The sequence below is a fragment of the Rhinopithecus bieti genome, unplaced genomic scaffold (genome assembly GCF_001698545.2).
Source record: "Rhinopithecus bieti isolate Rb0 unplaced genomic scaffold, ASM169854v2 scaffold_6022, whole genome shotgun sequence".
Taxonomy (NCBI): domain Eukaryota; kingdom Metazoa; phylum Chordata; class Mammalia; order Primates; family Cercopithecidae; genus Rhinopithecus; species Rhinopithecus bieti.
Window position 1 is genome coordinate 1,688,974 of NW_016805265.1, and position 11,184 is coordinate 1,700,157.

Here is an 11,184-nt window from a genome sequence, read left to right on the forward strand (position 1 = left end):
CATAGTGGTACATGCCTATAGTCCCACCTACTTGAGGGGCTGAGGCTGGAGGATCAATGGACCCCAGGATACAGAGGTTGCAGTGAGCTGAGATCATACCACTGCATTCCAGTTTGGACAATAGAGTGAGACCCTTTCTCAAAAAAAAAAAAAAAAAAAAAAAAAAAAGAAGTGTGAACAAAAAAAATACTTATTTTTCTGGTTCTTTTAAGATCTTGTCTTTGGTATTCTTCACTTTGACTATGATGTATCTACAGATATGATGTATCTATGAGGTATGTATGGATTTATTTCTATTTATCCTGTTTGAGGTCATTGGAATTCCTGAATCTGAGGATTCATGTTTTTAATAATTATGGAAAACTCTCAGGTACTGTCTCTTTGAATATTGCCTCTCTCCTTTTTTGCTTATAATTACTTTTCAAAACTCTGCTTAGATGTATATTAAACATTTTTTATTCCATCCTTTATGTCTCTTAACCTCTTTCATATTTTCCATTTTTCTATGCTGTATTACGTGTAATTTTTTCAGATCTATCTTCCAGTTTACAAATTCCACCTCCAGCTGTGTCTATTCAATTATTTAACTGTGTCATTGAGTTTTTAATTTCATACCTTATATATTTAAATCTCTAGAAGTTCTGTTTGGTTCTTTTTTTAATCTTCCTGGTAATTTTTATGACCTCTTGCTTCTTTCTTATGCCACAGAAGCTGTGGAGGTTTCAGGCTGCCCAGTGAGGTAGATGTCCTCAGAGTGTGCAGCAGTTTCATAATCACTTACTTCCTGGGCTGATGTTTCCAATTCATTTCTGGCCTCTGGTAATTCCCTTACCTTCTTACAGGCTCTCCCATTAACTGAAGGGATTTCGAAAGTACTTTTTCTAGCATTTTTAGATGTTTTGCAGCTAATAGATTTGTATGTCTTTAGTCATCATATAGATTTAAAACCATTTGTTACTTTTCTAATGTTCATGCTTTCAGCAAATAACTATGAACCACCTACTTTGTGCCGAGAACTTCTGAGGATTTAGTGGGGAACAAGACTGAACCTGTCCCTCCCCACAGGGTCATTTACAGTCTATGGGGAAGCCCAACACTTAACCAGGCAACTGCACCTCACAGTTAATCAGTGTTCTGATGGAGTAAGCATTAGTAAACAACACTATTCTGAGATATATAGAGGCCAGAAACACTTTAATATTCAAATTGGTTCTCTTTCTATAAAAATTCAACATTTATTTAAGAGAAAGGACTATCCCACAAAGCAAAACCCAAGTTCTTTTCCTACTTTAGAAGGCATTAGGGAAACTGTCTGTTATTATTCAACTACATGTTGCTATTGAAACATACACTTTCTGGGGGTAAGATCTAGTGCCCCACCTCAACCCCAAACTACTCAGTTTTATTTACTCAGAAAATAAATTATTCCAGCCATATACAGTCGCCTCCCAGAGGATGTTCTGGTAAATTTTTTTCATCTCACTACATTTACACTGGTGTTTTAGCTCCTGCCCCAGCCATCCCTTACTTCCAGTGTTCTGGGTAACTACTGCTACATAACAAAGCACCCCAAAACAGTGGCTTCAAATGATAACTGTCTTCTGGGTTGAATTGTGTCCCCCCAAAAGATATGCTGAAGTCCTAACTCCCAGTACTTCAGAATGTGAACTTATGTGGAAATAACAATCATTGTAGGTGTAATGAGTTAAGATTAGGCATACTGGGATTGAGTGAACCCCTAATCCAATATGACTTGTATATTTACAAGAGGAGGGAAATTTGTACACAGAGACACACAGAGAACACAATGTGAAGATGGAGACAAATGTTGGAGTGATACAGCTACAAGCCAAGGGATGCCAAGCATTGCCTACCACCAGAAGGTGAGAGAAGGGCCTGGAACATAATTACCCTCAGAGGTTGGGTGCAGTGGCTCACGCCTGTAATCTCAGCACTCTGGGAGGCCAAGGCGGGCAGACCACCTGAAGTCAGGAGTTCAAGACCAGCCTGGCCAACATGGCAAAACCCCATCTCTACTAAAAATACAAAAATTAGCCAGGCAGGGTGATTTGCACCTGTAATCTCAGCTACTCAGGAGACTGAGATAGGAGAACCACTTGAACCCAGGAGGCAGAGGTTGCAGTGAGCCAAGATCACACCACTGCACTCTAGCCTGGGCAAGAGAGTGAGACTCTATGTCCAAAAAAAAAAAAAAGAAAAAAAAGAATTACAAATTACCCTCAGAGCCCTCAGAAGGAGCCAACCCCACCAACACTTTGACTTCAGATCTGGCCTCTGAAACTGTGATAAAATAAATTTCTGTTGTTTTACCCAATTTGTTTTCCTTACCTAGGAAGCCCTTGAAAACTAATACCCTATCATTTTATTCTGCTTATGAATTTGGAGGTTACCTGGATGCAACTAGACAATTCTCACTCTGGGTCTCATGCATGGCATACAGCTCCAGAGTGGCTGGGGCTGGAACTGTGTCATCTCAAGGGCTTCTTCATGAGTGTATCTGGCACCTGGGATAGAAAGACTCAAACAGCGGGGGCTGAATGAATTGGGGCCCCTGGCTGCCTCTTACTTTGTGTGATCTCTACACATGGAGGCCTCCTCAGGGGAGATGGACTTCTTACAGGACACCTGATGGCTCTCAGATCAAGGGCTCAAGAGAATCTGGGAGATGCGATGTGACCTTTTCTAACCCAGCCCCAGAAGTCACATGGCATCACTTCCACTACGTTCTGTTCAAAAAGGCTGTCGCAGAGGCCTTTCTTGTGTGATCAAATTAGTTCAAGGTAAGGGACATAGACTCCATCTCCTCATGAAAGAGGTGTCTAAAAATTCTGTTTTTTGTTTGTTTGTTTGTTTTCCCGAGACGAAGTCTTCCTCTGTCACCTAGGCTGTAATGCAGTGGTGCGACCTCTGCTCACTGCAACCTCCGCCTCCCAGGTTTAAGCAATTCTCCTGCTTCAGCCTCCCAAGTATCTGGGATTACAGTTGCATGCCACCATGCCCAGCTAATTTTTGTATTTTTAGTACAGACAGGGTTTCACCATGTTAGCCAGGTTGGTCTTGAACTCCTGACCTCGTGATCCACACCCCCTTGGGCTCCCAAAGTGCTGGGATTACAGAGGTGAGCCAGTGCGCCGGGCCGAATTCCCTGACATGCTTTAAACCCCTACAACAGCTCCGTAAGGAGACATCTGGCCTGAGGGATTGGGGAAGGCTCTGTGGAAACAGCAATGTCTGCCAGCCTGAAGTCATAGGCATGAGGCATTAGCCAGGTGAGCAGGGCAAGTCCCAGGGAGAGGAGCTACTCCCCTTCTACCCCCAGCCCTGTGCCTCCTGGCTAACGCTGGAAAACTGCTCCTTCCTTTCCTCACCCACCAGCCCTAGGCTCAGTACTTCAGCTGAGGGCACTGGCTGTATGCCAGACCCTGGGGACATGTGATCCAGCCCCTCCCCAGTTATTGCCCAAGCCAAAGATCATCACCAGGATGCTCTCTACCTGCTACCCAAACCAAAGGCCAACCCCAGGCTCCTCTCTGCCCACTGCCCAGGCCAAAGGTCATCCCTAGGCTCCTCTCTGGCCACTGCCCAAAGGTGATGGAGGCAAAGCTCAGGTGCTTTCTGTGCCTTGACACAGGCCCTCCTCTTTTCCCCTAGTCTAAGGCCATTCCTGCCCCTGCCTTCCCCACGAATCCAGGGCAGCCCTCAGAGAGGGCTCCTTACAAACACAACCACCACCCAGGGTTTGGGGAATCAGTTGCAGGGTCTAGAGCGGTTACTCTTCCCCTGCTCACCCCACTGTGGCTCTCAAATTCCCTGCCTTCCAAAGGGCCTGTTCGAATCTCCCTACCCTTCTAGGTCAGCTACTGGTCAGTGTCTGGACTGAGATTCAATGTTAGGCCTGTCAAATTCTAACCTGAGATCCTCTCTTCTCCCATCTTCTCATCCTCCCCCTTCTCTACTCTTTCTCCTGCTGTTTTTCCCTCCTTTCCTCTGTCTGTTTTTGTCTCTGAGCTCTTTCTCTCTTTTGCTATAACATCTCCCCCAAAGAGGGGCTGTTTAGAGGCCAGAATTATCTGAGTTGGGTTTGGGTTTCTCCACAGTCATTGGTACCAGAATCTGGCCACACTCATTAGGAAAAGCCCATCGAGGAATGCACTGTGGTGACTTGCTACCTCCCCGCTACTCCACAACAGCTTTTCCTGGGTCTAGTCTGAGACCCTGAGTGGGATGATAGAGAAAGAGAGAAGACCAAAGACCAGAATGGTAAGGGAGGAAGTCATGCCCCATGGTCAGACTATGATAGGACAGATGCAGTAAAGGAGACAGAAATTAAATTCTTACCAATAATCAAATCCTCCCAACCTGAAAGCTCCTTCCCAAAGAGATATTGCCACTTGCCAGCTTGACATTAACTATGTCACTTCACTTCTCTGAGTCAAAAACAATCCCCTCCCTAGAGGATTGTTATTATTCAGTGTGATAAGGACAGTTGATTCCGTTTGGAATGCTTTGGGCTGCAAATAACAGAAGAGTCAACCAAGACTTGCTTGAGCAATATAGATATTTAATTATTTCACACAGAAAGTAAGGGTCTTCAAGTTTGGTGCAATGATTCAGAAATGCCAACGAAAACCCAGCTTCTTTTTATATTTCTGCTTCACTTATCCTTAGCTTGTTGTTTGCATGCCGTGTTCTTTCCTCATGGTTGAAAGGTAGCTGCTGCAGCCCAAGGTATCACATTCAAGAAAAGGAGAGGAAGGCATGGTGGCTCACACCTGTAATCCCAGCACTTTGGGAGGCCGAGGCAGGCAGAGCACTTGAGGTCAGAAGTTCCAGACCAGTCTGGCCAACATGGTGAAACCTCATCTCTACTAAAAATACAAAAATTAGCCAGGCATGGTGTTGCAGGCCTGTAGTTCCAGCTACTCAGGAGGCTGAGGTGGGAGGATTGCTTGAACCTGAGAGGTGGAGGTTGCAGTGAGCTGAGATTGCATCACTGCACTCCAGCCTAGGAGACAGCTCTGTCTCAAAAAAAAAAGAGAAAAGAAAAGAAAAGAAAAAGAAAAAGAGAGAGAGAGAAGAGGGGAAATTAATAATAATAAAAAAATACCCCTTTAGGTGAAGAACTCATTGCAGGTGATCCAAGAACCCCACATTGAGAAATTCTGCCTTGTGGTGTGATCACCTGATTGGATGCTCATTCTCATCTCAGATGCTTTTGCACTGTGAAAACTCCTTTGAGGGAAAAGTGATGCCCCACCCAGTGGCAGAATTCCATGTGCCTGTGGGGCTAGGCAGGGGAGGGAGAAGGCTTCCTGGCACCTCAGGTCACATCACAGACCTTCAGAGCTGGAACGGACCCTGGAAGATCCTGCTGCCAACCAATCACAGATGGGAAAACTGAGGCCGAGGGCAGACCAGTGATTTCCTCACAGTCACATAGCAGAGCCAGGGCCAGGGCCAAGGAGTCCTGGCTCTGAGCCCTGTTGGTGCTCTGGGGCAGTGCTCAGAAGGGAGGCTCGGGCCAGGAAATGCACGGTCTTACGTGTACTCCCAGAAGCAGACTCTGAGACCGGACTCCATTCAAATGATCCGCTGTGGAGATTTGGAGGAGAAGGGGAGTGAGAGAAGCAGGGTAGGGTAGGGCGTGAAGGCAAAGCTGGAATGTGGTCTCAGCTGGAGTCCCACAGCAGTTTTATCCCCCAGGGGTTCTGAAGCAGAGAGAGCATCACACAGTTACTCCCACCTCTTGTACCGCCATGGAAGTCCACCATCAGCCACAGCATGCCCAGGCTGTGGCAAGCAGAGCATGGCCTTCCACATGGCGGTGGCTCTCGTTTGGCTAAGGACACATCTCCAATGAAGGGGCAGCTATGGGGCATTAGTAGTGACCCCCCACCCCCAGCAGCTGGGGGACAGGTAACTGCAGACTAAAAGGAAAATACACAGGTCTCTTCCCAGAGCCACGAGTCATCCCTGGCATTGCCAGCACAGAACAGTGTCCAGGGGCATAGGCGGTCCTGCCTGCCACCTCATTTTCCCCGTTCATGAAATGGGCGTGCAGGACCAAGGGTGGCCGGGCTCCCTTCAAGCTCTGCCTTTCTGAACTCCTGGGATTCTGCTTCCACCTCGCCCCAAAGTTCCACTCAGGCCTCCCCCTGCCCCAGACTCCCCACTTCCCCAAGCAGGGGAAGAACCATTGAGACCGAAGTTGGGTCCCCACTCTGTCGGGCCTGAACCCCACGAATAGGCAGAGGCAACAGTTTATTGGGGTGTGTACCTCCCCTGCCTGCCAGTGGGCCTAGGGAGTCAGTATTTCTCAAAATGTAAGTATGAAGACCACACTGGGTTGTCAGTAAATTCATTATCCCATTACGTGGGTCTGAATTAGTCAACGCTCTTGAGGCTGCCTCAGGAACCTGCCCAACCACAGTCGATGCTGGCGTGAGGAGATTGGATGGAGTCAGGCCGGGCCCGGGGCAGGGTGGGTGCCAGTGTGACAGATCTGGGCCCAAAGAAGCTGCCAGGGCTGGAAGGCACAGGGGGCTCTGGCTGGCAGGGGAGGGGTAGGGGAGGGGGTTGTGCACCGAAGCCCAGTCCTCCTCACCCCCAGGAAATCAGCAGGGTGTGCCTTTGGGGCCCACCGGCTCCTAAAAGCCCAGGGACAGAAGATCCAGGCTTCACTTCTTTCTGGCTGCGTGACCTCCAGCAGGTCGTGCACCCCTCTGAGCCTTAGTTTCTTCATCCGTGAAATGCAGCAATGATGCTAAATATTCTGTCTCCATTCTCCCCTGCAATAGTAGAGCTGATTTTTTCATTGAGATCATAATCACTGGAATAAAGACCTTTTCTTGCCTGAGGTGTTACTGTGTGACTAAATGTCGGTCAAAGGGAGGCAAGCAGGAGCTTCCTGTGAAACTTTCAGCAAGGATCCTTAAAGGAAGGGGTGAGTCCTGTGTGGTCCCTTCCTTTTCGCTGAAAACTGGAGTGAGGTGTAAGGCTGGAGCTCAAGCAGCTATCTTACTCAATGAGAAGCCACATGTTGAGGATGGCATGTCCTCCAGAATGATTCAGTGATTAGGAACTGTGGGTCCTGAAACCAGAGGACCTGGGTTCGAATCCCTACTCTACCACCTATAAGCTGTGCAACTTGGGGCAAGTGGCTTAACCTCTCTATGCTTCAGTTTTCTCCTATGTAAGACAGGGATAAAAGTGGTACCACTCCCCTTACAGGGCTGGCTTGAGGAGTAAGTGGGTTAATATAAAGCCTCATCCCACGGGGAATAAGGTGTCACAAGAAGTGGAAGTGTAATATTTGTGTCGGCTGTTATGATACTATTTTATTTCATTTATTTTATTTATTTATTTTTCTTGATACAGAGTCTCACTCTGTCACCCAGGCTGGGTTGCAGTAGTGTGATCACGGCTCACTGCAACCTGTGCCTTCTGGGTTCAAATGATTCTCCTGCCTCAGCCTCCTGGGTAGCTGAGACTGCAGGTGTGCACCACCACACCTGGCTAATTTTTGTATTTGTAGTAGAAATGGGGTTTCACCATGTTGGCCAGGATGGTCTTGAATTCCTGATCTCAGGTGATTCACCCACCTCAGCTCCCCAACATGCTTTGATTACAGGCGTGAGCCACCGTGCCCAGCCAATGATCCAATTTTAAACATCTGCAGGGCTTCTCTGTCTAGCTCAGGGATATGAGCCTCCCTGCCCCTCATGTCTCCCAGAGCTTCCTCTCAGTCTGGACTTTTTCCTCAGGTGAGTGTACCCTTGGGACAGCAATGCCAGGGAGTTTCATTAAGCCAGGACACAAACAGCTTTGCCTGGAGAGAAAGCCCCTAGCCTGAGCCATTGGGGGCAGGAAATAGAGACTGGGCCTCTGGGTTGGAATCCGTAGGAGGGATCCAGATGAAGTTCTTGGGAAGAGAGAAAGAGAAATAAGGTATTCTGACTGGCCATGGAGCCCAGCCAGGAGTCTCCCCTCTCTGGGCCTCTGGGGACTGGATTAAATCAGAGGTTACAGCTCACATGCCAGCAGCATAAAGACCAATATAGAAAATTAGTGAAGTTGTTTGGGTGTGAGGCAGCAGAGAGTGGTGGGGACTGGGGCAAGGGCCCTTAACCCATCTGAGCGGGGGGTGGGGCACCATGCAGCCCCAGCAGACCTGCTCTGCAGCTAAGTGGGTCCCATGTAGGCAAATCTTTCACTGTTTCAAAAGGAATAGAAATTAAATCTGAATTCTTTGTGAAATCTGACTGTTTAGTGTTGGCTCCATTGAAACAAACAAAACCCTGAGCAAGGCAAATAAAAATCTGTCCCTAGGCCAGCTCAGAGGCTGCCAAATGCAAACAAGAGCTGAGAGGTCCCCCGAGCAGGGCAGGCTGCACCCTGAAGTCCACGGCTGCATTTCCCTGTGTCTCTGCGGGGAGGGCATAGGCTGAGCGTGGGGGTGGCATGGAGGAAAGGGGCAAGTGGCTGGGAGTGTGTCACTCCCAGGAGGCAGGTGCTCAGGGAGGTGAGCCTGACCACTCAGCACCTCCCTGCTGGGCTCAGGATGGCAGTGGAGGTTGGGCAGGGGGTCTGCCCTGCAATCTCCGGCCGCACCCTGGCTCCCTGAACTTCAAGTTCTTCCTCTGAGAAATAGAGGAGTCTTTGGCTTCCCAGAGCTGATGGGAGGCAAGACGGGAAACCCTGAACCCTTAGGAATTGAGCAAGAATGGATTTGCAGAGGCCCTGGGGCCAGGCAGACCTGAAGGCAGCTCCTGCGTGAGGCAGCACCCCCGCCCCCTGCCCTGAGGAGATCCTGCCCAATGGTGTAGGTGGGGTTAGGGTGTTACTGTGGCTTTGGGGTCACCGCGGAGCATGTGGGACCCATTAGAGTGGATTGTTCATCCTGACCTTTCACTCCCCTACCTGTAATAGGATTACAAAGGTGGCCTTGCAGGGCCACCCCACAGAGGGGGTAGAACACACTCACTTACCCTGATACTACAGGCTTGGCCAAGTGAGTGGCTTTGGCCAATGGAACTTCAGCAGACTTGGCGCAGGCAGGGGCTTTCAATGCACCTGTGTGGTTGCCTCTCATGCTTGCGCTGCCCACCAGGCAAGAGCATCCCCAGGTCTCTGCTGCTCCCCAGATGATCTGGACCCACGACTTGAAGCAAAACCATGCCAGCCGACTCCTGAACCAGGAGAGAGAAAGCAAATGGTTATTTTGGAAGCCACTGAGATCCAGGGCTGTTATAGCACTGTTGCAACAGAAATCTGTTTCTCAGGCCCAGGAGAACACAGGCCTCCTCAAGCCCTCTTCAGCTTGCTGCATGGAAGCGCCCACTCCACCTGATCATCCACTGTCCCAGAAGCCCCTGTGCCCCTGGCCCTGGGGCAAATAGACAGACTCCCGCTGGAGTGGGACCCCCAAGCTTGGATCCTACAAAACTGGAGCCAGTCCCTACACCCTGCCCATGGGACCTTGGATTAGTCACTTCTCCTGCCAGAGCCTCACCTGCAGAATGTAGGGATCTCACCTCACCCACAGGGAGATCTGGAGGGGCCATGAGACCCCACAGGCCTGCCACAGGGTGAGGGTGGGCTGCCCAGGGCTGGCATATGGGCTCCTCAGGATGGGGAGGGACTGGCTTGCCATGAATCTGTCCACAAGGGGATTGGGCAAACTCACTCCTGAGGAATCAGAGACTTCACCCATGCAGGGCACAATTCCAAGTTCATTGTGGAATCTGCCACTCTAGCCTGAAGAAAAAGCAAACAGGGTTATCCAGCACCAACTCTAAACCATCCCTGTGGGTATGGGCCACACTGCCTGTGGACTGGAATCAGTTAGGATAGTTCTGAGCCTTAACTGAAAGGGTATATATATACAGTTAATCATTGCTTAAACACAAAGGGCTCCATTTTCTCCCAGAACAGAGTGTGGAGGCAGATGCTGCTGGTGTTGGTTCAAGGGCTTGACAATGTCTTTGAGAACCAACACACTGTCTTTCCTCTTGCCATCCTCACTGTTTGGTGTTTTTTGTTTGGTTGGTTTTAATCCTTAACCTTGTTGCCTCATGGCCACAGGATGGCTGCTATGGCTCCTAGCATTTCATCTTTACACAACCCCATTCAAGGTAAGAAGAGACTAAGCAGGAAAAGAGGATTTCTTATTATCAGAAAGAAAAATGTCCTGAGAAGCCCCCCTTTATCTGTGGCCAGGAATGAACCACACAGTCATCCCCAGCAACTATGAGGGTAAGAAAGGAGTATCTTGGGAAAAGAACTCCGACAGTTATGGCAGCCTGAGACTGATCATAGTTCCCCCATAGAGTTGCATGTGTTGCTGCTTAAACAATATCAGGCCCCTGGTGGCAAGGCAGGAGGAGGAATGGCTCCGAAGTGAACAGTAACAGTGTGGGCTGGAGGTCCAGGACTTAGAGTTCTATCAAGGGGAGTGTACCAGGCAGGGCTTTTAATTATAAACCACAGAAGTCACTCAGTGGCAAAGGACAGATTCTACTTTATTGCAAACAACAGAATTCACTTTGATACAAACAGCAAGTTCTACTTTGTTGCAAACAGCAGACTCTGGGAGCACCAGAGAAGCAGACTTGGATGACCCACAGCCAGGAACAATACAGCCCAGGAGCCCCACCCAATCACACCACAGGACTGTCCTAATTACAACACAGCTACCGCCACAGCCTGCCTTTTCGTAGAGGCTCCACCACAGCCACGCCAGCGGAAACAGGCACCTGCACCACGTCATACCTGCTTGCTGGGAGATGACTCTCCTCCATGCCCAGCTAGTTCACCTTGCCCAAGTGTACTTGCTTCCAAGTCTTGTGCATCTGATTGGTGGAAGCTAGTGTATTTTATCTTCTTTGGGGGGAAGGAGGTGAGAGGTGACAATGTGCTAGCAGCCCTCACTCTCAGCGCCTCCTCGGCCTCAGCGACCAGTCTGGCGGCGCTTGAGGAGCCCTTCAGCCCGCCACGGCACTGTGGGAGCCCCTCTCTGGGCTGGCTGAGGCCAGAGCTGCCTCCCTCTGCTTGCGGGGAGGTGTGGAGGGAGAGGCGCAGGCGGGAACCGGGGCTGCGCGCGGCGCTCGCGGGCCAGTGCGAGTGCCTGCGGGCGCGGGCGCGGGAACCGGCTCGGCGGGCCCA